General features: G+C 37.9%; 1 pseudogene; it reads right to left on the bottom strand.

The window, feature by feature from the left end:
• Nucleotides 1-1,687: 1,687 nt before the first annotated feature.
• The window catches only part of LOC142433318 (L-lactate dehydrogenase A chain pseudogene), a 35,559-nt pseudogene continuing 31,246 nt past the window's right edge, over nt 1,688-6,000 (bottom strand).

Raw genomic sequence — 6,000 nt, 5'->3', positions numbered from 1 at the left:
AAATTCTTACTAGAATCACTTTTCTTTTCTCAAATGGGAATTCAAAAAAAATATTTTCAAGAGGCTCTATCTATAACAAAAATAATTACTTTTATTTATTTTTAAATCTGTCACTGTGAGAATTCATGAGATTTCTTTATTTGCCAGTCTTCGTGGTTTGTTTGGTGTTTCAGTTGGTATGATAGTTGCATTATTTATATTTATATATTTTATAATGGATGACAAATATAAATATATAAATGATAAATGTCATGCACAAAATAAGATCCATTTGGAGAGTTATGCACAAAACTATAACTAACAGTAAACACATTGACAGTGATATCTCAGAGGTGGTTGAACAATTTCGTGTTAGTCTGAGTTGACTAGAGAAACTAACTCATAGACACTCATAGGTGTATAAGAAAGAACTTTATATAAAAGTGCAATTGCACATTAAGAAAAACTAGTCCAGATTAAGCCCATTAGTCTGATATTAATCCATATGTCTGATACCAGTCTATAAATTCCTCTTCAGACTCATGCTACACATGCAATGACCCTGAATACAGGAAGTTCACAGGTCAGTGGGTTAAAAGTCTTGTGGATCCAGAGTGGTGTAAGCATCTCAGTGCTGGCATGGGTCTCCATGTGGCTCCTCCAGATCCAGGGCTCTGGCTCCATCAGTATAACTCCATCTGGCTAGTCAATAGGAATGGGTAGCAGAGAGACAAGCAGACAGTGTATCTGGCCTCCAGTGAGCTATTTATCTCCTTTGTGCCTCCAAATGAGGTCATCAAGCTACGGCCTGATTGACAGACTATACTCCACCACTTGGCAAGTTGACAACAGATTATGTAACTGCCACAAATTTTATGCTAACCAATTCAGAACTCCACATAAATATTGTTTACCTTAAGACATAACTGTAAGGATTTATGGACCATCCTCAGGTCTGACTTTAGGAAACTAATGTTTTTCCTAAATCATAATTTTGCTGTTTTAGTAATAGAGCAGATTGAAAGAACAGCATGCCAACTAGGGAGTGAAGTAGTACAAAAGAAAACTTTAAAATTGGAACTCTTTTTGGATCCCCCAAAGTGTATCTGTACTTTCCTTCAATCAGGCCTTTTCCTCAGAAGTCAAAGTCACCTTCACAATGTCTGTGGTTGTTACATAATCTGGTGTCAATTTGGGACTTGAGAGGATTAAGAGTGAAGGGGTGAAGTCTTGTCTGTCAATCAAATCATAGACAATGAGGTCTCTGTGTGGACATGGCCTTCTCCTGGGAATTCTGGGAACTTCGGTATTTTCCTCCTTGGAGACGGGATATTCTCTCTCTGATCACTTCCTGTGAGACATCCCTGAGGAGAAGCCACATGGACCAACCCTGATGCAGCCAGAACCCTGGACCTAGAGAAGCCACATGGAGGCCCCTGCTAGTGCTGAGATGCTTATAGCGCCACTGGATCCAAAGACTTTCTATCCACTGGCCTGTGATCGTCCTGCATTTGGTGTCATTGCATGTGTTTCGTGAGTCTGAAGAGGACCTTATAGATCGGTATCAGACATACGGGCTAATATCGACCTTATGGACTTGATCTGGACTGGGCTAGGATGTTTTTTTTTCAACATCCAACTACTCTTATATGTAAACCTCTTTCTTATACACGTGTTTCTATGAATTTGTTTTTCTAGTCTACCCAGACTAACACAGTCTGAGATTCAATTCTGCCCCAGGATGTATGAGGAACACATAATTTATTCCATAGAGCCCCTTAATTGTGATGGAAATATGATGTACCCACCGAAGATGCTTCATTATACTTTCTGCCAAATCAGACACAGAGAGCCCAATGGCCCAGAAAGTATAGCCTTTCCATTTGATCACTTCATAAGCACTGTTTGTGGACCTCTTTCCACTGTTCCTTATCTCCTTCAGTGCCTAAAGCAGAGTGCAAGCTTTTCAGGGAGACTCCAGGAATATTCACTCCACTCCAAACTGGCGCACTAGAGTCTCCATGCTCCCCAAGGGCCCATCCATGATAGCTTACATGGGTGGACTCCCAGCCTCTCCCCCAGCCTCTCCAGATCGCAATCACTTCCAATAACACGGTTCTTGGGAAATCACTTACCTTCCAATACACAAAGGTAAAGTTATCCACTGGATTAGAAACAACAGCAACATGTAGTCTGGACTGTGCTCTACGACATTAGGAGGGATGACTTTGAAGATGGTCACTTGTGCTGTACCAAATTAAGACAACTATCTCCCTCCTGTTGACATGGACTAGCTGTGATAATAATCAACTTGAACTTTGCAGTTACATTATAGTCTTTGCCAGAGATAATTTTTGGTGTTTGAAGGAAAAAGTTGCCATGCTGGAAATCCAGCCTTTCAACCTTCAATTTGTCTTCCATGACGTCAACAAGAGCTAGTTCATCTGCCAAGTCCTTCATTAAGGTACTGATGGCAGAGGCTATGCCAACAGTAGCCACCCAACAACTGTAGCCTTATTCTGAGGGGTGTTTTCTTCCCTACAAAGATTCTGACTCAGCTGATCCTTGAGAGTTGCCAGGCTGTTTTTGAAAGAGGAGGGAACTAGACTGCATATCGGGTGAATGAGAAGCGATGAGGAGCTGGCACGGTGGCAGCAGCTCTAGGATCATTAGACTTTTAAAATCAATAAAATAGCCCTACGTTGGCTGACCATACGTCTTCAAATATTGTTTCCAGGCTATTCTATTTATTTTCTCCATTAAGATTCAGATTAGATGTATAAAATCATCTGACTCTAGCCTTCATGACTATTTAATTCAAATATTTTAGAGCACCTGTTCTTGAAAATTGTATTTGGATAATAAGGTCACCTCTATAGTCTAGTTTCTTACCATTTTCATTAGGTCTACTTAATTAGCTTTTAAACCTATTTATTGAGGTGTTTTTCCCTATTGCATTTCTGAAACTTTAAGAAGCTTTAATTTTTAAGGTTCTATGTGTTCATTTTTTTAGGTTCTTACTCTTAATTCCTGTCTTAAACTCTTGTTTTGGTGTCTGACGTTAAAAATCTACTATACTTAGAGTAATTTAATATTTATATTATTATGGGATTTGATTCTGTTCTCTGTTTTTTCTGCTGTTTTTGTTTCACCATATTTGACTCCTTTTGACAACTATTATGATTGTTTGGTGCCACCAAGTCAATTCTGACTCATAGCAACGCTATGTGTAGTAGAATGAAATGTTGACCAGTTCTACGCCATCCTCACAATTGTTTTCATGTTTGAACCCATCATTGCAGCCATTGTATCCATCCAGCCCGTTGAGGATCTTCCTCTTTTTTGCTGATTCTCTTATTTACCAAACGTGCTGTCCTTTTCTAGGGACTGATTTCTCCTGATAACATGTCCCACGTATTTGAGACAAAATTTTCCTATCCTTGATTCTTAGGAACATTATGGCTATACTTCATCCAAGACATATTTTTGTTCTTTTGGCAGTCCACGATACTTTCAATAGTTTTTTCTAGTACCAAAATTCAAATGCATCAATCCCTTTGTGGTCTTCCTTATTCAATGTCCAACTTTCACATGCCTATGAGGTGATTGGAAATACCATGGCTTGGGTGGGTCAAACCTTAGTTTTCAAAGTGGCATCCTGGCTTTTCAACATTTTACAGTCGTCTTGTACAGCAGAGTTACCCAATGTAATGCATCATTTGCTCTTTTGACTGCTGCTTCGATAAGCATTGATGGTGTATCCAAACACGATGAAATTCTTTACAACTTCAACCTTTCCACTGTTTATCATGATGCCACCTATTGGTACAGTTGTGAGGATTTTTGTTTTCTTTACATTAAATTGCAATCCATATTGAGGACAGCAATCTTTTATCTTCACCAGCAAGTGGTTAAAAGCATCCTCACTCTCAGCAAGCAAGGTTGTGTCCTCTGCATATTGTAGGTTGTTACTAAGACTTCCTCCAAGCCTGAGTCTAAATTCTTCTTCATATAATCCAGCTTTTCTGATTATTTTTCAGTATACAGATTGAATAAATATGATGAGAGAATCTAAGCCCCTATTTTTTTGAAAATGATCTAAGAGGATTCTTTGAGGTGACTGCTGAAATTCAATTTGTTCAGAGACTATTTGCATTTTTATCTTCCAAATACACGGTTATTTTCATTCCAGGACCATTATAACTAAATATCCTTAGGTTTTCTTGGAGCTTATGTGAATTCTCATTGCAATTTCACCTAGCGCTACATACATTCTCAAGGGAGCTATTGCCCCCACCTCTAATTCATCACCAAATTTTATTATAAATGTTTTATGCTTTCTAGTGGGAAGTAGTAACTAATTCAATTATAGTTTGATAATATAGTTCTTTGAGTCTCAGCATTACAGAGGTATACAGTCAAATAAATGTTCTCATGTTAGACATTATACTTTGATTTTGCTAAGAAATCTGTGAATTATCCCTCATGCATGTAAGATGAGGACATGTTAAGCTCAAGTTCATCTAGTTGTGAACTGTTCTTTCAACCCTCTGAATTTCTGCTTGAATGTAATTGTAAGTTCTGAGCTATCATTATTAATTTTCAGGCTCATTTATGCATTAAAACTAATGAAATAATTCGTGTAGCATGTTCTTTAGTTATTTTTAGTAGTAGAAATTTTTTAGAGTACATAAATTTTTACTGTTTAATAGGAATGTGATTTTTTACATGTTTTCATTTTTCAAGCTCCTATGATAATAATAATGTTCTTAATTTTTAGAACCTTTATTTATTCAGACAGCTTTACACAATGGTTAATAATCTCTGTTTCTTCTAAATGTAAAGCATTAAAAAGGATTAAAAATCTATCATTTTACTTATATAAATGCAAAAGTATATTTAAAAATAATATTTCCCCAATAGTCTAAATTCAATGACTATTAAGATTAATTTAAAAATATGCATGTAGTATGAGAAATTATATTTAAAAGAATATAATTCCCCTTTCTGGTTGATTAATTAAATAACTCCATTCATTATCAAAAATCTTACCTGACCACCTGTGCGAACAGCGTACATTCCCAGATCACTTGATTGGAGAAATGGGAAGTTTGAAACTATTTTTTTCACATTCAACTTATGAAAAATTTATTGGTAGTTAAATGAACTTGCTTAGTTGTGGCTCTTCTATTTATTTATCTATTTGTCCCACCAAGTGATTGGGTGGGACTTTATTAATAAAGTATATGAAACACTAATAAATGAGGATTCATCAGTTTTGTCATTTTTTGGGGGGATAAGAAAACCATCTCAGAAGCAGAGAGCGTGATTCATTTGACTCCCAAGAAATAAGAGCTTAAATAAGAAATGGAGCATGTGCAAGATCCCTGCCTGAAGTTGCAGACAGTAGAAGCATCAGAGGCCAGGCATAGACACTATGTGACAAAACAGAGGACCCACACTGAGAGAGAAAACAAGAGCAATGCGCAGACTGTGAGGCAGTGAGGCAGAGAAGTGGGTGGGCTTCTTGGACTATGGAGGCAGAAGACAAGGGACCATGTGGCTGAGAGGCTGGAGACAGAAAGAGACGTGGCTGCTGGCTGAGAAGATGCACTGCTGAGGACAAAAAAAAAAGAACTCTAGTCTTAATGTTTCTGATTCTAATTTGTGGTAATCTGGTAACTTCCCTAGTAAACCTCCATAATCAAAAGTTGTCTGTGAGTTCTATGCAGCCATTGCATTAAATTACTGGACCCAGCAGAGGAGTAGCGTGTCATGGGAAGAACTGTTGGTTTCAGAATAGGGGAACAGAAAGAAGGAGAGCAGAGGTATATCTGACCTCTGCTTGGGGCAATCCGTATTGGAGTGGGGTGCACTGGATTCTGCTTTCCCTTCTAAAGCTGGAAGAGGTCTGATATGGCCACCATGCCGCCTGCCTGCCCCCTGGTTATCTACCAAATAGGAGAGATTATGCTAGATATTATGCACGATCTAAGGATGAATGGAAACGTCTCTCTTTGC

This window comes from Tenrec ecaudatus, chromosome X, assembly GCF_050624435.1.
Source record: "Tenrec ecaudatus isolate mTenEca1 chromosome X, mTenEca1.hap1, whole genome shotgun sequence".
In the NCBI taxonomy this organism is placed as follows: domain Eukaryota; kingdom Metazoa; phylum Chordata; class Mammalia; order Afrosoricida; family Tenrecidae; genus Tenrec; species Tenrec ecaudatus.
The sequence above is the reverse complement of the archived record's forward strand: the minus strand, read 5'-3'. Positions and strand labels throughout refer to the sequence as shown.